Source organism: Eumetopias jubatus, unplaced genomic scaffold (assembly GCF_037043125.1).
Source record: "Eumetopias jubatus isolate StellerSeaLion01/CBP00866 unplaced genomic scaffold, mEumJub1_p1.0 scaffold_13, whole genome shotgun sequence".
Classification (NCBI taxonomy): Eukaryota; Metazoa; Chordata; class Mammalia; order Carnivora; family Otariidae; genus Eumetopias; species Eumetopias jubatus.
In genome coordinates, this window is record NW_028274819.1 from 44,498,144 (window position 1) to 44,525,083 (window position 26,940).

Genomic DNA, 26,940 nt, shown 5'->3' on the forward strand with positions numbered 1-26,940 from the left:
AGGTTGGAAGAGGTTGGGTCAAGGGTTACTAGCCAACCACCTTTTAAACCAGAACACTTGTATCTAATTTTTAAAATAACCTCTTTCAGTGTGATTCAAGCTAGGTGGAGATTGATGCTATAATTCAATTGCCATAAAGAAATAACCATTAATGCACTTTTCAGTCCTGGCTGGGCACTTTCTCAGTAGCCTCAAAAGACTGTGAACTATTTCAGAGAATCTTTTTGTTCTTATCAGGAGTTCATTTGAGAATTTAAGTCCCATTTTTTCACATGTCATGAATTTCAACACTATCTTTCTGAATCATATCTGATCTACTCTCTAAAACCAATCACAGAATCATCTCTAAAATAGCATCTCTGCTCCAATGAGTGCTCTCTTTTAAAAAATAAGTCTAACAGGCATCACACATTTTAAATTGAACATAGCCTGCAAAGCAGCCTTCATCCATTAGTCCAACTGACCTTTGAATAACCCAAACCGGAAAAGAAAAGGCCATAAATCGAAGAAGACTCTAATCCTGGCTGGGGCTTGGTGATCCTATCAACTCAGGAGTGGAAACAGCAATCAAGCATGACATGTGAATTGTTCTCACAGAAGTCAGCCTTCTATAATGGAAAGAGCACTTGAGTAGGAGTCAGAAGATAAAGGTTGTAGTGCTAAACTAATTTCAAAACATATGGGTTATGTGGGAGCCTGGGTGGCTCAGTTGGTTAAGCAACTGCCTTCGGCTCAGGTCATGATCCTGGAGTCCTGGGATCGAGTCCCGCATCGGGCTCCCTGCTCAGCAGGGAGTCTGCTCCTCCCTCTGACTCCCCCCTCTCGTGCTCTCTCTATCTATCTCATTCTCTCTCTCAAAATAAATAAATAAAATCTTTAAAAAAAAAAACATATGGGTTATGTTAATTGACTTTCAGAGTCTTAATTCTCGTATTTATAGAATGAGGATAATGTCCGAGGCCATGCCTCTTCTCGACACTGTCTTTTCCTGCCCTCAAGGGGCTTGTGGTTAGTGGAGGGACCGTGGGACAGAGTAGTAGAGTGGGTGAACTTTGGAGATTTGGGATTTGAATGCCAGCTCCACCCACTTATTACCTGTGTGACTTGGAGCAAATCATTTGTGTTCTTGGTGCCTTGGTTTCCTCATCTTTAAAATGGGCATGATAATAGTACCTACATCATAGGGTGTTTTGAGGATGAGGTGAAATAATGTACATCAAGCTCTTGGCCCAGTTCCTGGCACAAGGTAGGCTTACAATAAATGGTATATGCCCCAAATGTGACTGGTTCTCTCTGGGCAGCCTTTCATTTTTTCCCCGAAGCCCATCCTGAGGCCAGACTTAGTAGTTTGTCCCATTCTCCTGAAATCCTCCCTTCCCCTAACACGTCCAGCTCCAGAGGATTGACAATCTTGATGGGAATGAAGATTTCGTAGAGGTTCAGAGGAAGGGCTAGAGAAACAATAACTAAAATTTTAGGCAACTAAATTTTATTGATTCTTAGTATGTTTTAGGAACGGCGCTGAATACTTTCCATGGATGATCTAATTTAATTCCATACATAAAGCAACTTTAAGCCAACTTGCTCTTGGATATTTTAATTTTTCTGTATAGCCTCTTCGCTTTAGAGAAAGAACTACTTTCTGAGGATTTTCCTTCTTCTGCCCTCTTCTTTGTCAAGGCACCAAATATTCCCTCCATTGTCCCAAGCAATTCGGTTTTCCCATCAAGTCTCACACACTCACAGTGAAACCAAGGTGAGATAGCTTGACTGACCTCTACCTATTCTTCCCCAAGTCACACTGCCCAGGAACTCCTTGGTTCATCCCACAGTACCTGCTATTAGGGTCCAGGATTGGTGGTCCTCGTCATGCCATGCTGTTTGGAAGAGTGTCTGATTTCGATCTTGCTCTCCGTTTTATCTCCTGTGCCTGATGCAAAGCCTGAGACATAGAAGGTCAATAGTAAATATTTATGGAATGAGCAAACACATGATCAAACTAACATAACAGAAGTCAGAATGAACTAGTGTCTAACAAAGACAGTGGGAGTGTCCTGTGGGGTACTGACTGAGAGTATGTGGGAAATTCTCATGGAGAAGATAGGATTTAACCTTGAAAGTGAACTAGGGTTTTAGTAGGCAGAGACTAGAGACAAGAACATTTCTAATAAAGGGAGCTGTGTAATAGCACAAATACAAAAGTGCATATAGTTTGTTTGGTGTGAAGTCAATCTGAACAGTCTGCATCATGGAGGTCCGGTACCTGAACTCCAGAGGTATCTGAACCTTCAGGGAGGCCAGAAGGGGCACAGTCAGAGATGGGGCTGGCAAGCTTGCGGGAGCCAGCTCAAAGGAAGAGACTTCAAGACCTTATTTAAGAGTTTGATTTGTAGGCAGTGGGGGAAATCCTCCCAGTGACTGGCTTGCTCAGGTGTGTCCTTTAAAAAGATAACTCTGCTGAGGATGGATTAGGGGGTGGGCAGAGTGAAGATGGCAGCGGACAGGAGACAGGATGGTAGCACATACAGGTGAGCACCCACTTCCCCAAGACTTTGAGGCAACCTCTCCAAGGAAAACTTGTCTGGAGTGGCACTTCCGAAACCTACAGATTTGGGAATACTTGTCGTCTGAAATAGAGTTGTGTCTTCCCTGTTCTTTGCAAGTACTTCAAATACAAGGTCATGGAGAGGAAGTTCATTAACACAGAAAATATATCATAGATATTAAATCTTCTAATCAAGGCTAACAAGTCTGCTCTAATTGGGGCAGGGTGGGGTGAGTATATTCATAAATCCAATGTTTGATCAAAGAAAAGGGAAGAGAAAAGCACTTTTCAGATCCTGGGAGCCTCTCCATTGCTCTCTGCAGAGTTGCCACTAGTTTGTAGCAGGTGCTGGTATCATTAATTCGTTGAAAGTCTCTAACACATCCCTAGAACACACAGGATTCCAAACAATAAAGCACCTCTGTTACTTTCTGGTGCCAATCCCTCCTTCTGAAGAGAGGTTGTGTCTGCTCACAGCCAAGAGTGTCTGCTCATAGCTACCACTTTATTTTCCTCCATAATTATTTTGTTTGCCATTGCTCTACACAAATTTAAATCTCTGGTTAATTCTGGTGCCATATAATCACCATGGAATTCTCACCCCCTCTCCACTGCAATTTAAAAAAATCATTCCATGCCCTTTTGAATGTATGTTACAAGTAGGCATCAAGAGTAGAAGATAAGAGTAGATCAACCTTAAGACACAAGGTAACAACAGTGACTGTAGCAATTCGAAATTGGTTAGGTATGGTGATAACAGATTAGGAAATAGTCCAGGGTGATTTACATTTTCTAGCTTGGCTACTGGAAGGATGGTGATATTTGTTAGAAATAATACTGGGAGGGTCACCTGGGTGGCTCAGTCGGTTAAGCATCTGACTCTTGATTTTACCTCAGGTCATGATCTCATGGTCGCAGGATCAAGTCCTGAGTTGGGCTCTGCGCTCAGTGGAGAGTCTCCTCCCTCTCCCTATGACCCTCCCCTGCCCTCTTTCTCTCTCCCTCTAAAATAAATCTTAAAAAAAAAAAAAAGAAATAGTACTGGGATTTGAGGTGCTATTATTTAGTATTACATCAGAAAACCAGGGTCTATCATAACTCCTTCCCAAACCACAGCCACCCCCCGTGCGACACAAAAACCCTTGGGGCACCGGAGAGCTCTGACTGTCCCCAAGAAGGGCCCCTCCCTCTCTGATGTACTTCACGAAGTTGGCCGGCTCGAGACGTGTGTGTGCAGTGGCAGAAGCAGCCCAGGGAGAGTCAGGCCCAGGGACAAACTGATGCTGCCGAAACCCATCTTTCCATCATGCTCTTTTTGTTGGGAACCTATCATTCCATTCATAACTTTGGGAAGATAATTACACCATGCCAGTGAGAGACAAGTTGATGAATAACTGTTTATTTTCAGAGGAGGCGTATTTGGTACACTGGCTGCATAATGGGGTCAGGAACACAGCAAGCTGTCGGCTGTTCTCTATGTCATTTAACCGCCTGGCAGGGTTCGACAAGGGAAATGGAAAATCTCCTTATGATAGATAATATCATACCCTTGGCCTTGCTCAGAAACCATACTCTGGAAGCAAGGTATGTGAGTAGGCTACTATCACTTGTCCAACAGTACCCATCAACCTTGCCTTGCTTCTGCCCCACCCCAGGTGCCAGCACGGCCCGGTTGTGAGGCAGGCGGTAGATAATCAACCCTCCATCTGATGAGGCTCAAAAGAGGGAGTTAGTCGGGTTATAACTGAGCCCCATGTCCTTTCTACTGCAGACCAGATCTTGGACTTACAATCAACCCCTTCAGTGCTTAGAGGCTTAGAAGAAACGGAGAACATTTTATACAATAAAAGCATATAAGTAATGAATTTAAAGTTTGGGCCAAAAAAATATAGGAACTAGCTTAATGTTAGCAGCTAACATTTAATGAGTGTTTACTGTGTGTCTGCTCCTAACCTAAACACTTGACACAGATTATTCAATGAATCCTTGCAAAAAAACTTATGAGGTAAATCACATTATCATTTTGTAGATGAGGAAATTATGGAACCCATCAAAAAAATCATTCAGGCAAGAGATGGCTGGAGCAGAATTCAAACTCAAGAGAGTCTGAATCCGGGGTATAAGCAATTTACCAGGAGGTATATTCCTCCCTGTGACGAGTGCTGTGACGTGCTGCTCAGATCTCGCACGCCCAGGACTGACACACTCTTTTCCCCAGCTGAGGGGAGTGTCGTGTCTCACCGGAGTTACACCACCCATCCAGCCACCAAAGGCCCAGCGTCTTGCCCCAGTTCAAGACAACTTGGAAAGGCCACCTAGGATTCACAGCTCTCCAAGAATCGGCTGATATTTTTCATTGTGATTGCACTGCAGTTCACCTTCTGGCTCTACCCAGCTCTGCTTCTTTTCTCCCCCACAGGTCTTACTGCCAAGATTGTGCTCCGTGCCCTTCCTGCACACAGATCTCCACCTCAGAGTCCACTTCCCCGGACAATCTCCTCACTTTGTGGGGGTCAGGGAAAACCACACTCCAGGACACAGACGGCATCCATGACAGTACCACACACACACATAGACACAGACACACACAGACTCACACAAACACTAGGGACTTAGAAGTAAGTGAGTCTTTGGGGGTTAAAATACAGATTCCAACACAACTGATCAGAACCATCATCAGCTTAAAAAGCCAGTAGGACCCCCAGCCCCAGACAAGAATCGAAAGTGTACCTGAGCCAAAGGACTGGTCAGATGCAGAAGCACAGAGAGAAGTGCTGTGCAAAGTGTGCCCAGGGGAGGGAGTGCCCAGCCAGGTCAGGGAAGTGCCAAGCCACCAGCCAGGCCTGTCCTTACTGGGGAAATGGGAGCCTCAGCTTTTCAGGGCCTGAGGCCTTTCAATTTTCAGATTCTAGAACTCCTTTGTTCTGCTTCCACACTCACCAAGCTCCTACAGAGCCGGTTGGTCAGGCCCACACAGTGATGGATTCGCTTGTCAGGTGTATTGCTCATTATAAATTAATGAGTTGGTGTTCTGATTTTATTTCCACTTCTTAGAGATTTTGTTAGCATGGTGAGCATTCTGAAGTGCGATCCCCCCTGGGAAGCTGATTAAGTATAGGCTCTTCACCCTGCAAGTTTGAGGGGCTGATCCCAGGCTGTGGTGAACCCACAGGACAATACCTAACAGAGGAATCCCACAAACCCAGCCATGAAAAACATTTTTTCTTTTGAAAAACTGAAATAATAACATTTTCAAAAGGTATCACCTTTATCAAGGGAGAAGGGAGGCATATTGAGTTGTGTGCAAACAGAAATGGTTTTGACTTTTCACTTTTCCTCAGACTTCTCTAGACTGATGTTGTCTTTCAACCAGAATACAGAGCAGAGCTATAGAGCAATTCACGATGATTCGTTTCTGACCACATATCAGGGGAGGCTGGGGTGATAGTGCCCCAAGGAGGTAGCGTTGGGTGAGCAGTGCCAGGAATAGAGGAGGGGAACTGAAAGGGACATTACCCAAGGCCCTTGGGGGCAGTGCGGTGCATATGGAGAACAAACGCATTATTGCTAGAAGTTCCAAGGTCTTAGTGTGTATCAGATCCGAGGGGCAAGGAGACAAACCAGGAGGAATTAGAAAGTCAGAGGCCAGGGCAGTTGGGAATGAGACAGGGTAAGGTCCAAGGAGTGACTTTTGGGCAGCTCACATGGCTAACTCAGTGTTACAGTCTCCCACTGCAGTTCCATTTTTTATAAAAATATGAAAGCCAATGCAGTGCGGTGTCCTGGATTGGATCCTAGAACAGTAAAAGGACATTTGCGAAAAACCTGCTGAAATTCGCATAAAGTCTGCAGTTTAGTTAATGGTCATTGTAGCAATGCTAATTTCTTAGTTTTGACAGATGTACCATGTTTACAGAAGGTGTTGACATTAGAGGAAGCTGGGTAAAGGGCACACAGGAATGCTGTGTTAGCAACTTTTCTATAAAGCTAAAATTATTCAAAATAAAAAGGTTATTTAAAAAACAGAAAGGTCTATTTGTTTTGGATTCGGCCTTAGAAAGATCTAATTAGGTGAGGTAATGGCCTCGTGGGTTCCATTTTAAAAATTCCCTATCTGGTAGAGATACTTATGAAAATATGTCGGTGTAGAAGAAAAGTCAGTTAAAAAATATAAAGACCTATCTGTTATTTAGCTCAGGAAAGTTTTCTTCAATATGCCTTTGAGTATTGTTTCCATTCTAACTGTTTTTTAATAAGAAGTATCTATAATTCTTAGATTGGATCTTTTCTCCTCTATTTTTGTTTTTAATCTCTGTTCCTCTTCTCTGAATTCTGAGAGACTGTTTGCTCTTCATCCTCCACCTCAAGGATCTGACTTTCTACAATGTTGCTCCTGCTTGCACGTCCCCCAGTGCAGACATTCGGCTACTACTCTTTTAGTTTCTTTGGAATTCATTTCTATGTCAGTCATCATTTTTACATGGGCCCCGGCTATATATATATTTTAAGGTTTTTAAAAAGTTATTTATTTCATAGAGAGAGTACAAGGGGAGAGGAGGGGCAGAGGGAGAGGGAGAAGCAGGTTCCCCACTGAGCAGGTAGCATGATGCGGGACTCGATCCCATGACCCTGGGATCATGACTGAGCCGATGGCAGACGCTTAACTGACTGAGCCACCCAGACACCCCGCCCTGGCTATATTTTAATCACAGACTACCTTCCAATGTCACTTGATGCTATTGTTTCACAGAAGCCAGACGTCCATCTAAGGGGACTTTGCAAGACATCAGCAGGTGTGCTTTCTTGTTACCCTTAATGACTAGTCCTTTGCTCTGAGCTTATGGAGCACGAGAAAACACACTCATAGTGTGAGTGAGTATAGAACTCATACTGTCTCTGGAGCGGCCTGTGATAGTTGCTTATAGAGATTGCTTTCCTGAGAGTTAGGAATTCTTGATCAAAACCCCAGAAAACTTGTATCTTCTGAATAACGTTATCAATCACAAATAAAGGACAACCCCCCCCTCCCCAGCTGCCTAGCTAAATGTTGACACTCTGATGTTATAACTAGGCCCATCAATGGGTTTTATATTATTACCTTATTATTAGAAGGTACTTTATAGGAAATGAGAGTATGATTAAGTACCACCAAGTACTGAGTCAGGAAAAAACTTTGCTATGCTCATGATGCTTCTATTTAGGAAATGGTATTTCTGTGACTCCATGTCTAATGAAGAGATTATTGTTTAGTGTTTGAGATATTATTCTATAGCAACCTAAATGGACAAAGCCTACCTTTGTGGGTAGGAAACAGGATTGTCACCTGAGGAGTAAGTTTCTTGTGTGTGTGTGTGTGTGTGTGTGTGTGTGTGTGTGTGTGTGTGTGTGTGTCGACCACCAGAGGCCTGCTCATCAGCTGGGGAGAGAGTGAGGCCATGCCCCTCAGACCAGAGACTCCACGAAAGGGAGCACTGCAGGGGGGGGGGGTCATTTTCTCCAAGGATCAAGGACATCCAGGAGACAGGTTTGGCTATGGTGGAGAGAGTCTGGGGTTGCGAAGGACAGGAGACTCGTAGGACGTGTGAAATGAAATGCTTTGGAACCAGAAGCCAGTTGCGATAGAAAAAAAGAAACGAATATAAAACATCATTTTGCTAGTCTAACTGTATACCACTTCTACTTCATATCATTTTTCCTTTTTATGTTCTCGTTATTCAGTAAAGTTTCTTTAGGAAGTTAGGCTGTCTTAAAATATATTTCCATTTCTGCAAGAGCAGTTTTCAAAGATGGTGAGTGGCTTCCCCAGGAGGCTAGACAGTGGTGACAGCTGGAGCCAAGAGGGAGCCTCTCTAAAGGAGAGAGAATTTAGGAGTGATGAGAGAGGCACTCACTCACCGGAGACCCTCACTGCCCTACCCTGGAGGAAGCTGTGCTTTGCTTTTAATGCGGCATCAGTCCTGAATTGGTTCTTAGGTGGAGTTGTCATTCCGCACCATATTGCAGGCTTGCTCCCGACTACTGTTTCCGTCCCTTCCAGAACCCCAAACAAACCCACGTGCCTGCCAACAAGTGGTCCCCTTGCTCCCTGAGCCACCAATAGTGGAAATCACTGAGATCACCTGCAACTCCTAGACCTTCCTGTCCTTTGCTGGATAAAGGATTTGCTTAATTAAGGAAATAGTTCCATAAGTTCTAGAACCTGCTCTGCCTTCTTAAAGCACTTAACCTACCACATGCACTCTGTTTTTGCAAACTTGAGTCTTAACATTTTATTTTGTACAAATGTATATAATGGGACACTAAGTTCTCCGAATAAGATTTCAGCCACAGATTGAGAAATTTTCTTCACTCAGCCACAACTTCTAGGCTCCTATATTTTTCTCCAACAAAGCTGAATTACTGCAATTCAGGCTCAGGATTTGGTGCCCAACGCCATCCTCACAGTAAAATCCCAGGGGGCATTGCTAAGTATTTATAGAGCACTTGCTATTTGCCAGACAGCATTTTGGGTGCAACAATAAAGAGGGTGTTATAATGAAGAGCATGACAAGAGACAAACTTTGGAGCTAAATAAAACGGGCTCACATCCCCACTCTGCCACTTACACTATGTAAGTTTGGTCAGATTTCTCAACCATTTTATGTCTCAGTTTCCTTATCTGTAAAAGGGAACTAATAGTAATACATACTCTCCAGAGTGTTTTGTGAAGACTAAGAGACACAGCATATGGAAAGAATGCCTGGCACATAACCAGAGTCCTGCTTTATTCCTTCCCGATGGAAGCATAAGCACTGCGGGATGTGTACCATTTGACCCCCAACACTACAAAATGCAATTGTTAGTTTTCTACCTTCCAATAAATGGTCTCATTAATTTTCTGGCAAAGAGAAGAGAGAAGGGCTGGCAGCTTCCCAGGGCTAATGGAATCTTTTTTGTAGGACTCCGTGGCTTATTGTTCATGAATGAAACCCTTACCCACCATTACTCCGCAGGGCATTGCAATCCAAATCGGATGCAATTATGAGATTTCAACACCCAAGGGTGCGGGGGAAGTGTTGATCCCAGAGCAGTGGTCCTCAAACTAGGCTGTGTGTTATAATCCCCTGGGGATTTTTGAAACGATCAGATGCTCAGGTTGCTCCCGAGGCATTCTGATGGAGCCAGGCTGGAGTGAGGTCCAGGCATCCATATTTTTTACAGTGGTGCTGGCAATCAGATATGAGCCCTCTGAGGTCAGAGGTCTGGTTCTACAAATTCTGCCTCCAGATGTGGATGTGGGCTGCCTTTGGAGCAGCCTTCACACTCTGTTGTTGCTGCTGCTTCTGCCACGGCTAACTATGTCCCCTTGCGCTCCATACCCCCTGCCTCTGCACGGCCAGAGATGGGTCACGTCCACCACCACCATTTCTCCAGAAGTCCCTTGGTGTCTGGGGCTCAGTTGCACCTGGCTGGTACACTGGCGGGAGGGAAAGCCGATGTTCCTCCCTCCACCCGTCCAAATGACCCACCTCATAGACATTTCCAAGGTGATTGCTTATTGGGATATGTACGGTCTCCAGAGAAAACTCCCATCCCACCCACCAGATTGTGGTCCGCTTCTATGGCCCCCACACGATACGCACAGGAGAGCCCCCAGTTGTGGGTCACTTTGATCCCACACTCTGAAATGAGAATCATATATGGGTTACTCTGTATCCACTCATCTCCAAGGATCCACAGCCTCCAGTCCGTGTTCACTGAGGAGCTCGCATTTACGTATCCAGTGTGACTAAGGGAATAATTCTGGTCTAGCTGGGGTCGTCGTTTGTGGGTTCGCTGCTCTATGACTGCTGGGATGTTAGGCTCCCTTTAAATTGTACGCTCTGTTTATGCACTTGCTTAAAACTAAGTCTTCAGTATTGCTTTTGTACAACAGGCTTATCTTCCCTTAGGGTATTGCCATTTTATCATAGCATGTATCATGCAGTCTATTTTAGAAAATGATTTTCAAATGTTTTCAGTGTAATAGCATAAGTTCTATAAAATATTCAAGCAAGACAGAGCAAATACAGTGCTTCCCCTCCCCTTACAAATACCACTCCCTAGTATTAACTAACTTTAATTTGGTGTATGCATTTCTAGATATTTCCTAAGGGCTATATTTCAATACTCATAATTAGGGAGTACACACACTTTATTGCATAAAATATTCTGTAATAATTTTCCAGTCTCCCTGACCACTGTTTTAGACATTTGGATAATATTATAATAAATGGAAGTACTATAATTAGCCATTACCAGTATCAGTGAAGTGGTCATTTATAATTTTTCATGGTTATAAATAATGCTGCGATAAACATCTTCTTGCATATTTTTTCATTTAAGATAATTTACTTTGGTTTAATTCCCATAAATGAAATTACTTAGTTGCAAGAGTATGAACAAGCTAAAGGAGCAATTTACAATTTAATGATAGGAAAATAAGAAAGACATATAGCCAAGCAATGTCTTTGGTTAAATAAATGATAGTTTATCTTGGAATTGAATACTATGAAGCCATTAAAAATTATGTTGTAGAAGAACATGTAATATCATGCAGATTTCCACTAGACATTAAGTAACTTATAAAACAAGTTACAAAACTTTCTACGTAATTTGTATAACAAATGTTTATAATCACAGTATATCTGAATAGAATTTATGTGGAAATACAAAGGCCCAAGAATAGTCAAGACAATCTTGGAGAACAGAATTAGACAGTTTACTTTACCAAAAATCTGAAAAGGGCAAGATAGTAAATACTCAGGCTTTGTAAGTCACATGGCCTGTCACTATGACTTCATTTTGAAAGCAACCATGGATAGTATGCAAATGAACGGGCATGGCTCTGCCAAGACAACTTCATTTGTAAAAGTAGGCAGCTGGCCTTAGTTTGCCTATCTCTGGGACAGAGAATTCAGAAAGAGAGCTGTGTGTGTGTGTGTGTGTGTGTGTGTGAGAGAGAGAGAGAGAGAGAGAGAGAGAGAGAGAGAGAGACAGACAGACAGACAGAGAGACAGAGAAAGAGAGGCGGGGAGAACTATGGCAAAGGTGGTGCTTAAACAAAATGACAAAGGATTTTTTTTAAAGATTTTATTTATTTATTTGACAGAGAGAGATAGCGAGAGCAGGAACACAAGCAGGGGGAGTGGGAGAGGGAGAAGCAGGCTTCCCGCGGAGCAGGGAGCCCGACGCGGGGCCCGATCCCAGGACCCTGGGATCATGACCTGAGCCGAAGGCAGACGCTTAATGACTGAGCCACCCAGGGGCCCCATCAAAGGATTTTTTTTAAATAAAGGACACAATCCAATTGGCTCCGATATTTAAAAAAAAAAAAATGAGATTTGATTCCTACCTCACATCCTACATAAAAATAAATTCCAGCTCAATTATAGACATAAACATGAAAAATCAAATAATAGAGCTTCTAGACAATAATATAGGAGATATGTATATTCATGACCTTATGGTAGAGAAAGGTTTCTTAGGTATGACACCAAATGTACTAACTGTGAAGGAAAAGATTGGTACATTGGGCTATATTAAAAATTTGAACTTGCTCTTTATCAAACGATATTGGCAAGTTACAGTCCGAGAGAAGAGATTAGCCAACATGTTAGTGAAAGAGGGTGCATATCCAAAAATATTTTAAATGACTACAAATCAATTTTTTAGAAAAGAGACAGAAAATCCAGTAGTCAAATAGCTAAGAGACTCAGACACTTCACAAAAAGAGAATATCCAAATAGTCCACAGATACCAGAAAGATGTTAAACCACTAGTTATCAGGGAAATGCAAATCTAAAACCTAGTGATATAATTGTTAGAATATCAAGAACTAATGAGGATATGGAGCACCACTGGACTAATGCTGAGCACATCTGTACCTGTGACCCAGCGATTCCACTCCTAGGTTCACACCCAAAAGAAATGCACACATGCCAAAAGACATGTACAAAAATGCTCACAGCTACATCATTCAAAATAGCCTCACACTGGAACCAGCTCAAATGTCTCCAAATAGTAGAATGGATCAATAAACTGTACTATAATCCTATGATGCAGACTATCCAGCAATTCTGTTCCCATGAGTGACTTCCCCCTCACATGATTTGGATGAACCCCACATTCATAATTTGCATGAAAGCAGCCAGATACTAAAGATTGTCAACAGGCAAAACCAATTCATTCCTCCGGAGAGAGGAATTGGTAGTTGGGGCAAATAAAAGAGGGAGTTTGAGTCCCTCATAATATTCTGCTTATTGCTCTGTGGGGCAGTTACATGAATTACTCACTTCATGGTAAGTTGTTAAGATTTAGGTTTATAACAGATATGCTTTTCTGTATGTATATGTTAGTTTTTCCAGAAGCTTATAAAAATGTATCTGAATAGAAACAGAAGGAAGGCAACTGATACTGTCTAAAATTGATAAATCAAGAGATAAAGGTAAAAGCATATTTTTATCTAGAGCATCACTGGTTAATACACATTTCTGTAATGATGGAAATGTTCTATATCTGTTCTATCCAGAGTGGGAGCTTCTAGACACGTGTGGCTATTGAGCACTTGAATGCAGCCAGTGAGGCTGAGAAACTGAATTTTCATTTTAATTAGTTTTAATTTAAAGAGCTCCATGTGACCAGTGGCGAGTATATTAAAGAGCACAGACCCCGAGCTTTGAGAGCAACCACTATGGAAAGTGGAATCCACTAAAATATGTTCTCTCTGCGAAGGGGGACAATATGAGGAGGGTGAGATGGAGCCTAGCTGCTTTTTATCATAAACTTTTCTGTACCATTTAATGTGTAACTTTCTCTGTGCGCTAATAGATACTAAAACATAATTTAAAAAAAAAAGAAAGTTTGAAGCATATACTCAAAACTGTTTACCGTGGTTTCTCTTTGGGTGTTGGGATTTATGGTGATTTTACTCTTCTTCCTTTTTTTAAAAAATTATCTCTTTTTAAAAATGTTTACTGTAAGCACACTTGGAAAAAGAACAAATTAATAAATCAAAAGCAAAAACTAAATATTGATGACAAATCAGAAAATTCTTTAGGGGCCTATCTTTACTTGCACTATTAAGGCAATAATGTGTTTAATGAGAATTTATGGCAGGTCATATTTTTCTTCTCAACATTTAATATCTAAACATGCTGGCTAAGCAGAGATTTCCCATAAAGCATGCCATATTTCTGCTGCTCTCTACTTTCTCATAAGGCACCCAGAAGGTTGGATTTGGGCTGAATCAACAATGTAGAATTTCAGGTGAACCCACCTTCAGGATAGTTTGAGCAGCTGTCTTTGGAGGAATGGCTTCATCTTCCTGCTACACTGTCGTATAGCTCAGTATCAATGTCTTCCAAGGGCTAGATCGTGGGTGAACTTTCTAATAAATTTGTGAAGATTGTTACAGCTTCCAAGCCATGTGTCCAACCATCACTGTACTTCCAGTATGTATCCACCCAAGTAGCCAAGCCAGCAACCTGGAAGTCTATGCTCACCTATACTCCCCTGCCTTCCAATCTAGGACCTGGTACTCTGGGCTCTCCAAATTTCACACTATTCCCTGCTCATTCCTGTTTTGTGAACCTTGACATTTGCACATGCTATTCCTTGCTTAAAATGTCTTTCTTCCCTTTTTTTCTTCCTGGTGAATACTAACCTGTTCATTAAGATTCCTATCAAATGTCATCTCCTCTGAGAACCCTTTTCTGTCAGACATGTTAATCACAGTGCTGGAAGTCCACAATCCTAAGAGAAATTTCTCAGCCCTCAGCACCTGCTCAACGCCCTGTCCTCTGGTCACAGCTATTGGGTGAGGGATGGCTACATGACATCGGGAGAAACACCCCACCGAGGGCAACTCATTCATAAACTAGCCTATAATCTATTGTAAAATTTCAATTAGAAAATGGGAGAATTTTATGGCATGTAAATTATATCTCAATAAAACTGTTTTAAAAAATTAAACCAAACTCCTGAAACTAATGCAACATTACGTGTCAACTATACTGTAATAATTAAAAAAAACCAAGAATTTTGAAATATTGAGGCTTCTGCTAATGAGAATTGATGTTAAAAGCCTGAGGTAGGTGTAGACTCTGAGAAAGCATGCTGACCACACACAGGCCACAGTTCTGATGAGCAGAATCCATGCCTGAGCAGAGGGAGTCAGCCAGGAGTGAAAGAATGAATCAGACGAGAGAGAGAGAGAGAGAGAGAGAGAAAGGGAGGTGCCAAGAGAGACTTAATCTCTCTTGGCTTTTCCTTACAGTAACCACCTCCTCCTTTTATAAGGAATTGGATTTATAACTACAGGAAATTGATGATAGCAACTTCCCTGATTACCCAAAGCAGAGTTCATTTCTCTCTTTTGTGCTGTAACAGCCTATTGAAATTGCAATTTGTATATGCATTTACAAAAAATGTATTTTCATTGGAAAGAGCTGACTCTGGAGTCAGATGGACCTGGGTTTTAACCTTGATTCATCACTTCTGACCTCTGAAACCTTGGGCTCGTGACTTCTTTCTGGGCCTTCATTCTCTCATCGGCAAAATGGGAATAACCCTGATCGTGAGGATTTACTGAGATGGCACATGAAATATTGGTGAATGCGCTCAGATCCCAATAGGTGCTCCGTTCAATGTCCACTTTATTCCTTTGTTCACCCTGTGCTGTGACCAGCTCTCAGAGCCTTCAAACATGACCTCCCTGAACTCCTCACTCCATGGGCCGTGAATTGGTGGCAGAAACTGTGTCTTGTTCACTTGGATGCCACTCTGACATCCAGCACTTCACCTGGCAGACAGAATGTTTTCACCAGATAGTCTTGTTTTTAATTTAATAATACAACCATAGGATCACATGGTCCATCTTGGTAGGGATGCCAGATGTAGCAAATAAAAATACAGGACACCCAGCTATGTTTGAATTTCAGAAACAAACAACAATTTGAACAGTAAGTATGTCCACTACATATGTCCACTAAAAATTATTTGTTGCTCATCTAAAATTCACCCGTCACTGAACTTCCCACATTTCATCTGGCAATCATCCATCTTGACCATCCCCTTCTCATCAATCCGCGCCTTCTGTCTGTAAGTATCAGACATTTGGATCTAAAAAAACTTTTCAGAAGAAAAAAGAATTGGTAAGTGCCTTTTCTAACTATGTGATTCCCATTAATGAATCCTAGGGGTAGTGACAATATATTTGAGAAATTACTACATGTTGGGGACCACACAAAGCAGCCTGACCTGGACAACCCCAGTTTGGCCTGCTGTTCTGGTATAATTCGATAACATGTAAGAGCGCCCTTTTCCACTCTCAGAAGTGACCCGGGTGGGGGGGCACCTGGGTGGCTCAGTCGGTTAAGCATCTGCCTTTGGCTCAGGTCATGATCCTGGGGTCCCGGGATCGAGCCCCGCGTTAGGCTCTCTGCTCAGCTGGAAGCCTGCTTCTCCCTCTCCTGCCTGCCACTCCCCCTGCTTGTGCTCTCCCCGCCCCCACCTCTGTCAAATAAATAAATAAAATCTTTACCAAAAAAAAAAAAGTGACCCAGGTTGGAGGATGAATGATACGGCCTCCGGGACATCAGCTCCTGTTCTCTGGGGGTGGAGGGAGGTAGAGGGAGTTGCTACCTTATGAGGCAACACACCAGGGCTTTTCCCTGTGTTTTTGTCTTCACGCTTTCTCTTAGGCTCAACCCTTCCACATCTTTATTAGCTCTCAGCACCACTGTGCTCCCCCCTTCAATGCCCTTCCTGCTGGCCCAGTACCCGCCATTTATTGGGTGTTCACTACCTGCTGAGATCCAAGAAAAACACGCTAGAGGAATCACTTTGCTTAATCTTCACAAGAACTTGGAAGAGGCACCATCCTCTCTCCACTGCCCAGGGTCAGGTTCAGATCCAAATCAGAGCTGTTATCCACATTCCTAACGGAGCCTGTGCCCCTGGTGTGGTGCCTCGGTTTTGTGCAAGTATGAATTCTGTGAGCCTGACCCTGTGGGTCATGGGCACTTAGAAGGTGTGACAGTTGTGGGAGGGAGGGATCAGAGCGAATGACCATACTAATTGCCCACTCTGTGCTGTGACTAGTTCTTAGAGCCTTCACACGTGACCTCACCTAACTCTCTCTTCTTCAGCCACTCCTGAGAGATGAGCAGCACCATGATGGTCATTTTATGAATGAGGAGACAAGGGCTCAGAGCTGAGATGGAGCCCAGGTGTTTTGCAACTAAAAGCCTACGTATTTCCTAATGCACGGCATGTGATTCTCCAAATTGTATTGTTTTTGGAATACGCCCCCTGGGCAAGGAGGAAATGCCAGGTGAAAATGGAAAGGATCCTGATCAGGACACTTAGCAGTGCCCCTTCAAGACACCTCTACATCTGGGAAGCTCCTGGGAGGGGTGCATATTTAGACTCGAGGATTTCTCCCCCAACCTAAGACCATCACGGGTGGTCCAGTGGTTCACTGGCCCACTGGTCACTTGGTTTTCCCCCAGCTTTGTAAATATTCAGAACAGGTGGGCCTAATAAGGACAAATGCCTTTTAATCTGACCCTGAACTCCTGCCTCACAGACCAGTACTTCAGTCTGTCCATGAGGAAAAGCAATGATTACACACTAGCTCCCACAGGAACAGGTTTCTGAACAGCATCCATAGCACAACAGTTTATTGGCAACAAGATAGGAGGTTTGAAACAAATCAATTTTGTTAAAAATAAACAAACTATAATTCTACCTTCCTGACGAAAGGACATTGCCAAGGCAAATGGCATTTTAGTTTCCAGAAACAATTCCAGAATCATCTTTACAACACATTACTGAAAAACAAATGTGTCTTGGCATGGCATTCAAGGCCCCCTGCAGTCTGCTTCTGCCACCCTTTCCTCCATTACTACCTGCCTCTTTCCAGGCATGAACCTTGGCTGTAGCACTGTTGAACCATTTCTAATTCTCTGAACACATACGCTTTCTTGATCATTCTTCAAGACTCCAAACAGCCTCCGCCCTATCCATGTGCTATTCCAGACACTCTTTCAGTGCTGTCACAGAACCCAGTACCTCAGTCCCTCCACATGGCATGTGCCAGGGTCATGAAATGATTTTACTTTTCTATGCTGTCTTCGTTCGTTTCAGCTGCCAAAACAAAATATCATAGAGTGGATGACTCACAACAACAAACATCGATTTCTCACAATTCTGGAGGCTGGGAAGTCCAAGCTTGTGGTGTTGGCAGTTTCCATGTCTGATGAGGGCCCGCTTCTTCATAGGTGGCCGTCTTTGCGTTACAACCTCACACAGCAGAAGGAGCAAGGGAGTTTTCTTGAGCCTCTTTTATAAGGGCACTAATTCCATTCCAGATGGCTCCACTCTCATGATGTCATTACCTCCTAAAGGCCCCGCCTCCCAATACCACTGCCTTGGGCCTTAGGCTTCCAGCCCAGGAATTTTGAGGAGGCACAAGTTCAGACATATTATCTACGAACATTTACAGAGCAGTTACAGGGTTCCAGGGATGATTCTAAGAGCTTCTACATGTATGGTAACAGTCTGGACAACGCTCTCATGAAGTAGACATAATTCTTATATTCCCATTTTACAAATTAGGAAGCCAAGGCACAAGAAGGGAGGCAAGTTTTTCAAGGTCAACAGCCCCTAAGTCAGGAGCCAGGACTTAAACCCAGGCAGTTTGACTCCAAAGCCTACACACCCAACACCACCCCCTATTTTTCCGTCTCTTTTAGAAAACAGCGGGACCCAGGGCCTGATGCTTAGAATGTGCCTAATAAATGTAAACTGAGTGAACAAATGAATGAAACCTAGTTCTTGGCTCCTGATGTGGCCTCAGACCAAAAGCCAGGAACAGAGTCAGCGGCCTCTGGCCCCACCGGGCCCACGCACCCCACCACGTGGGCAGTTCCTGGTTGGGCACAGATGCCCCTGATCTTTAAAAGAATGTCCGCTTCCCCTGGAACAGGTAAATCGCTTCGGGGAATGACAGGTTACTCTTCTCTCTCTGAAGATAGAAACTGTTCCTTCAGCCCAGAGTGAGTTAGTTGGAAAAAACTGATTTCACGCTTTGCTGAGTCTGATTGCCCTTGAACGCCAGAGCACGTTATCTGCCCGCCCGCGCCAGCTGAGCGCGAGGGCTGCATGACTGCCAGCTGGGGCGCTGGGGGACTCTGCGGGCAGATCGCAGATCTCCAGGCTTCGCCAGGCCCAGCACCCCCCAGCTCCGTCACAGCAAAGCCATCGGGTAGGCAGCTCTTCTTTCTTGCCCTCCACTCACCCTCCCCCCTCCCCACTTTCCCAGCTGCCTACCTTAAGGCCTTTTGCCCTTGGTTGATCCCCAGGCTTCTCAGCCTTACTGCACCTGAAAGGGACCTTTCGTCCCCAAATCTGCTTTGCTTGTGTTTCCGTCAATGTCACCTTCAGGCAGCAGGCCCCCAAGCCTCAAGTTGCCTGGACTCCACCCCCCTGTTACGGATTTCCTGGTCCTCCCTGTGACCCCTTGATGTGACATTCTACTATTAGAAGACAGTCCCAGGTTCTCTGCCTCCAGCCCCCCTGCACAGGATGGCATGGGGTCCCTCACCGAACAAACAGCTTCGCTGCCTGGAACCTTCCAAAGAACTGCCACTGGCCCCCTCCAGAGAGCGAGTGTGTGACACAGGGCCCAGGCCAGGTGTGGTTTCTAGCCTGGGCTGTGGCTTGTGTGATTCAGGGCAGGGAGGCAAGAAAATGAAATCAAATCCAGACAGCCTACTGATCAACCCAGGGGTTGGGTGGTGTAGAGAAATCCTCCAGAAGGTAAGAAGGAGGAAACTGGGAAAGCAGATGAAAGAGGAAAACAACCAAACAAAACCTAGCACCCCTGGGGTCCCTCTGACAAAGGATTGAATTTGGCATGTTAAAGGGGAAAATGCTATTGCAGAGCTTCTTTGGGTGCCTTTGAGCTGCCTACCCGATGGCTTGGTGAAAGATGGCAATGTTCAGCAATGAGTTTGAGATATGCAAAGGGAGTCCAGGGTTTGTGGGCAGAGGGTGCCCAAGTGTCCTGAGCATGAAATCAGTCGGAATTTGGTGGTTTGGGTGGGGAGCCGGCAGCACAGGAGGGGATGAGAAGGTCCTTGAGGCTGGGAGCAGAGATGACAGCAAGGCCTGATGGAAAGCGGTCAGCAAGAGGCTTCCCAGGGCAGGAAATCTCCTTAGTCATCTAGATGCCAACAAGTAAGACATGATCATAGGTTGTGATCTCCAATGTGGTGTCCTCCAATCTACCTGCTACCCCAAAACCTCCAGGAACGTCTACTCTGGAAGAGGCCTTAGTAGCTTCTGTAAGTCTTCATAGGAACCTGGGGAGTTATGAAGGCTACCAGGTGATGCATGAAATGGAGCAAGGATGGGACAGAGGAAGTAAGTTACGGAGCAGTGAATCAAGAATCGAGGCAAGGTGGGAAACTGGAGATGATAGTAGATGCTGTGCTCCTCTCCCCATCTAAGGGACGGGATGGGACTCATTTGTCTATACCCACTGAAAGATGGAAATGGCGTCCCCAGCTGGGAAGACTGGGAACACCCAGGTGGCTGACATCTAACATGAGATTATTGACCAGAACAGGAAGGTGTGAAGCAGAGAGAACTACAGGGAACTTGAGCTGGTGGAGATTTTTTTTTTTTTTTTTTGTAAATTAGGTATCTGTGGCTAGAGGAGGGAGCAGGTCAGGGGCTGTTACTGGCACTGGCCCACAAAATAGAGAAGAAAGCAGGTTCCCAGAACCCCAGCCAGAGAACTGAGCCAATCCTGTGAGGTTATAGATGTGCACTGGAGATAAGCGAAAGAAGACAGATCTGTGTCTGTGCTAAGAAAGTGGGACAAGGAGAGTTCATCCAGGATGAATGAGCCCGAGGTGCCAAAGGTGGGAGTGGTGGGGAGAGACGTGGTGGGAACGTACAACCAGCTTCTCTGCATCTGGTCTTGGGGCTAAGCCAGGTCGAGTTTCACTTTGCTCCCATCCAGCTGATGGAGCAAATGCCTGGCTGTGTTCTATAACCCTGGGGCCCCTGGCCCTTCAGCAAAGCCCGGTTCCGGACAGAACCGCTACAGGTGGAAACCCAGGTAACAATGTCCCTCACTCCCCACCTTCAGTTCGCTCCTAAATTCTGTAGATCCTACTTCCCAAATAGCTGATTACCTCTTTTTCTTCCTAATGTTCCTTCCTTTGCTTATTCCTCCTGGGCCTTGAGGCCACAGGGCCTGATACACCATCCTCTCCCTGGGTTAGGTCTCAGACTTCCCTTCAAGGCTTGGGCACAAGCCAACAGGTGCACCATAAATGCTTATTAAGTAAATAGTTCCTTGTACTCCCCACCTCTCCCTGCACACACACACACACACACACACACTCTCTCTCTCTCTCTCCTTTCAGAAGCAGGTGCTCTCTAATGTCAAACTCATATTTAAGTGTAGAAGTAAAGTATGCCAACACGGGAGAGCCAAGAGCTCTTACAAGATCTCTTGAGGAGACCTCACAAGTGCTATTAGCTTTCTCCAAAGCTTTGCATGGATTTAGGGACCAGAAAGCCATCCTACTCTTTACATCTGTAAGCTGCCCCTTCCAGGGGATGCTGAGGACCCATGCCCCCATTTGCCTTCTCTTCTCCAACATCTTCTTCTCTTCCTGCCCCGCTTCAGACCCCCTCCATCCGTTCATCATTTATTTGTATTTGCTACAATGCCAGGCACTGTAGTAGGTTCTGTGAATAACTTAGCTTGGTTAATCCTCACCACCACCTCTGAGATGGGTACCAATACCCCCATTTTACATAAGGCTTGTTCAAGGCCCCAAGACGAGAGAGCAGCAGTTCTCTTCAGTTGCAAAACCCCTGCTCTTATTATTAAAATGTAAAATAAGTGTGTGATGGTCCTTAACAAACTGCACTTTGATTCTGTATCTGCCTCCACTGGCCCATGATGAGCTAGGAGAACAGGAACCAAGTCTGATTCATCTGTGTAACCTTCACAGTGCTTTATCCAGAGCCTGGGGCGCTAGGGACATTCAGGTGGTGTTTCTGAGTAAATGTTGGCAGCAGAGTACAGAGTATGGGATCATATTCAAATTGTCCCAGGTCTGATTCTACTCCATCATGTCCAGCTCTGTGACCTTGACCAAGAAACTCACCCTTCTGAACTTCAGCTTTCAAAATGAAAGAATAATAGTACACACTCAGTATTATATGAGAAATGCACATAAAGGGATCAGCATACTGCCATAGCAGAGAAAGTGCTAAATAGATGTTGGCCATTATTATTATTGGTGGTGGTGGTGGTGGTGGTGGTGAGTGATCCTGCCTGTCTCTGACACTTTAAGACCATCCAGCATAGCTACCCAAGCCTCCTTGGCCTGTTAGGGCAATTCCTTTGGGCCTTTCTGATTGTTTCCACCCGGTTCCAATCCTGACCCCATGCCCTAGTCATCATCTCTGGTCTCTGTCGCCAGCTTTCTGATTCCCCTGGCACATGGATTTTGTGTTTGGTTTCTAGTGTTTGGCTTGTGGATGCCCCTGTGTGGTCTTGGGCTTGGATGGGTCCTTTTGGTTCTTCCCAGAGCCTGGGGTCTGACCCTGCCCTGGCTCCAACTGATGGCCACCAAATTTGCCCTAACTCTTCCCATTTCCTATTCACACTCACCCTACCATGAAAGAGAAAGAAGGAAGATATGAGGGCAGGTGGGATGCAAGGAGGAAGAAGGGAGAAAAACAAGGAAAATGAAAACCCTTCAGTTAGCCCCTCCCAGCTCCTCTCTGAGCTGGTATTGCTGCTTCTAACCTTGTTTTCATCCAATTCATCAATCGTATGGTCACTGAAATAACAACCACAACAACAACCAGCAGGTATTAGTCGTGTGTTACATACATGACAAATATAATTCAAAGCACTTCACTTGCATTAATTCATTTAATCCTCACTGCCCACATGTAATGGAGCCATGAATAGCAGCTTCATTTTAAAGATGAAGAAGCGGACATGCCCGCTTGAGCACCGTGACCAAGGCTGCACCACCAGTAAAGTAGCAGAGCCAAGATTCCCATCCGAACAGTCACTCAGAGGGCGCCTGGTGGCTCCGTCAGTTAAGTGTCCGACTCTTGATTTCGGCTCAGGTCAGGAGCTCAGGGTCATGAGATTGAGCCCCCTGTCGGGCTCCACGCTGAGCCTGAGGTGGAACCTGCTTAAGGTTCTCTCTCCCTCTCCCTCTGCCCCTCTCACTGCCCCTCCCCCTGCTCATGAGCACATGCACACACACACACACACACGCACACACACGCATACTCTCTCTCTCTCTCTCTCTCAAAAGAAAAAGTCACTCAAGATGAACTAAGTTGCTGTCCTTGCATGAGACTGTGAGCACATACTTCAAGAGAGGGGCAGGCAGATTTTGAGGCAACATAGCTGGGTTTGGTTACTCCCTGGGACTGGATTTTGGATAGGATCTATATTTGTGCAAAGGTGTCCCCTACTCCCCTGCACAAGTTTTCCCCTAAAGGGCAGCCAAAACTTGAGAGGCCCTTGAGCCAGGAGACACCCTAAGGGCCCCACTATCTTCCCCAACCTAATACACACACATCACAGTGGGTTCGTCCATCTTTATACCTCCCTTACTCTCTTAATTAGCACAATGCCTCACTCGGTGCATGTTTTGCACCCATGGTATTGTTCATACTGATCCCTCCAGGTTATACTGAGAATTTCATGAAATAATATTTGCAGAAGTGTCTTATAAGATGTTAAGTGTTTTTCAAATAAAAGTTATTATTATTATTATTATTATTATTGTCTCTAAAAGAATTCCAACTATCTGGGAGGCTATTGAAAATTTTTTGTATTGGGGCACCTGAGTGGCTCAGTCAGTTAAACGCCTGCCTTTGACTCAGGTCATGGTCCCAGGGTCCTGGGATCGAGTCCCGCATCGGGCTCCCTGCTCAGCAAGAAGCTTGCTTCTCCCTCTCCCTCTGCCTGCTTGTGTTCCCACTCTCTCTGTGTCAAATAAATAAATAAAATCTTATAAAAAATTTTTTTCGCACCATTGGAAAAGCGAAGGAGGTGCAGTCATGCCAAATTTCTTTTGAAGGGATTGAACCGTGGTTTGAAGAACTCTGTATAGTCCAAATTCTGCTTGTCTTGCAGATTTGTGGAGAAAGAGAAGACTGGGCAACCCACCTTTGTCCCCCCTCCCTACCTGTTGGTGACAGAGCCACCAAGAGCCCACTACCCTTTGGAGCGGGTGCTCGTTCCCTGACTTTGGTTGATAAACAAACCTGGGAAACTGAGCAGCCAGTATGGGTGTTTGTACAGGGCAGTTGAGGAAACATTCCCAGCTCAGAGGACACAGCTGGGGAGGCCGTCAGAACAATCAGGGCCTCTGGGAAAAGGCAAGGCTTACTCCAGCAAACATGGCCCCGGCCTGGGCATGACCTTTCGATGCCACGTGTCATCTTCGGTGGGAAAATAAATAGTCCCTTTGCCTGGAATGTGCACCCCTTCTCTTGTGAAACATGGGAAACAGGCAGCAATTGTGTGAGAGGAAAAGCCTGTCTGCGAGCTCTCCTTGCAGCGTGTGGACCAGCCTGCCTCCCGCCAGCAGGTCAATACCGCTATTGTCTTCATGAGCGGGGCTTGTCACTCAGCCTCCCAAGATTCAGGCTCGAGGTTTCAGGGGGCAGGGCCGCTGTCCACACAGTTTCGTAAGGGGTGGGAGGGGGAGGGCAAAGGGACACACTTCACTTTGCTTAGGGGAAGCTTGGGGCTGCTTGGCTCATGGGAAGACCACGGGCAGGGGGAGAGCCCAGGTCAGGAGGTGCAACGCTCACCTTTAGATCAGGGGTTGCTGAGACCGGTGGGCCTGGAGCCCCCGGAGGGGCCGAGAAAAGACAGAGTCTCAAGGCGGGAGTGAGGAAAATGGCCTAGATGGCAGTGAGTTTGCTAAGGGGGCACTGAGCGAAGACCACAGCTCTCTTACCCGTCAACGGCGCTCCTAAACCTCTAGGTTTCATCTTCGGAACTAAATTTAACGAATTGCTAATGGCTTCCAGGAGCCATTATATGGCAACGCGGGCTGGCGCTGGGTTCAAGCACCGTGGGAAAGAGGGGCACATGGCTTAATGATATCTGCCAGAAGTTCCGATTGTGAAGGCTTGGAGCTGCCAGAAGGTGCGCCCCTCTCTGCCATCCCCGCCCCAATTCCACACATGGCTGTCAGGGTCTCTCCCTTCCCCGGACCCTCCTCCAGAGCTGACTACTGTCCAACTTTGTCTACCTCTGTCCCCACCAGTGAAAATATATTCTGTTCAAGTCAGAAACCTGGGTCTTATCATGAACTTCTCCTTTTCCATTTCCCTCCATATGGGCGGTTTACAAGTCCTTCCAGTTCGACTCTCTGAAGACCTTTGTAACCCATCCTCCTCCCTTCCTGCACCATGTGGCATGTGTCTTAGCTCATCCCTCACCTTAGTAGTGCAGAGCCCTTCCGACAGCTCTCTCTGACCTGGACCGCTTCCCATCCTGTTCATCGTCCACCCGTCACATCCACCACAAGAGTGACCCTAGGAAAGTTTACGTCAAGAATTACAGGCGACAATACTTCAACACAGAGAGGGTGAGCTCTTCCAATGGGGGAAGAGCTATCTGGGATTGTGACAGGCTGGTTGTAACTCCTTGCACTCCCAGTGCCTCAAATTTGAGATATAATTCCTAGTTTTCTTGCTCCCTGCCCTGTTCTTGCATTTTCTCTCTCCCAGTCACCTTGTTAACTGATCTCCTGAGTGACTTCCAAAGCATCCTTATTCAAGTATGTGCATCAACCAGTTCAAAGATCTTCATTCTTCAACCTCTGAAGTCTAGGAAAGCGAAGAATTTTCTCCTATTCTTCCAATGGCCTTCTTATCTGTTCTGGTCATTTTGCTCCTGTTTCCAGTGGAGCTGAGTGCCTAGAGGAAAGTTTGAGGCAAAATATGGATGGCTACTGGCCAATGAGTGGGAAGCAAAACAGGGCGCCTCCTAGGGCTCAGGAAATTCTTAGAGAGTCAGCTCTCAGCAGAGGGTCTGCCCTGATGAAGAGGGAGCCGTTGTAATTTGTTTCAACCCACTACAGGGAGATGATTTATTTCCCTGGAGCGGTAGGATGGGCTTCATAACCAGGGGAGAGGAACACGGAATTATGTAATAAACCCAGCAGATGCCCTTGCCCTGGGGGAAGGAAAACTTAGTGACTCAGATATTAAACCATCACAGTATGACTGGACAGGTCAAATGAAGATAACCCTTGCAATAAGGCCAGGTTCCCGGATTCTGGGGAAGGCCTGAGCCACCTACTGGTGAAGGATAAAGAAGACAGCTTCCAGAGAGCTTTGAAGGTAGAGAACCAGGAAGCCAATGTACCACTAGTAATGCGAAATCTAAGATGTTTGCTTTTATTTTAATTACCAAATATGAGACATTATGCTTGTGTGTGGCACATGGCAGGAAAGGTAACAACTATTCCAGGATTTCCGATGGACTTCTGTTTTCATCATTTTGCTGGCATCTCCGGAAACATCCTAAGACAGGAGGAGAGAAAGTATAGACAATAGGAAAGATGCTTAGGAAGGGTGACATGCCCGGAATGGTGTGGGGAAAGATTGAAAGTATTGGGATTTATTGGAAGGCAACTGTCAGTGCTTTTTCCAGGTAAAAGTTGAGTGGATTTTTTTTTTTTGATAATTAAAAATTAACATTTAAACTGCAGAAATAATTTTCCCCCTTTTTAAAAGAGGAAATTCTTTCAGCATTTTCCAGAGAGGCTTTCCCTGTCCCCAGAGATTAGATTAGATGGTCCTATTATGCAAACTCATTGCCTTCTGTACTTTCCCTGCCAAGGACTTCTCATAATTCTAAATCACACATCTGTATGTTTCCTCATGTATTTAATATCTATTCCCCCCATTAGACTATAAATTCTAGGAGTACAGAACCGGATTGTGTTTTTCCCCTGCTCTATCCCCAGCACCTAGCACTTGCCTGGGACCTAATCTAAACTCACAGGGACTGATAATGATGTACTGCACAGTGGGGGTAAGGAGGAATATGAGGACATGAGGGGTAATAAAGAGTGAAAAATGAACTGAAAAGCTAAAAGAGGATGGCGAATTTTACAGTGTGAGTTCTAGAAGGTTGGACAGAAGTTATGGGAGGAACGGAATTGAGACTTAAGTAGCTATTGGTGATGACAAGACCTAGACCAGGGTATCACATAGGAGTTGGTAGCTAAGGTGGGATGGAGAAATTTATGACAGAGGAGGAGCTGTCCTCACCTCAATGTCTGAGGCCA

At 45.0% G+C, this 26,940-nt stretch overlaps 1 long non-coding RNA gene across 1 annotated transcript in view; it reads right to left on the reverse strand.

Moving 5' to 3' along the window:
* The window catches only part of LOC114219245 (uncharacterized), a 98,865-nt gene that overhangs the window by 19,414 nt on the left and 52,511 nt on the right, over positions 1-26,940 (reverse strand). The window contains exon 8 of the long non-coding RNA XR_003611351.2: positions 1,836-1,942. This is a non-coding gene — a long non-coding RNA (uncharacterized LOC114219245). The remainder of the gene's footprint in view (positions 1-1,835; positions 1,943-26,940) is intronic.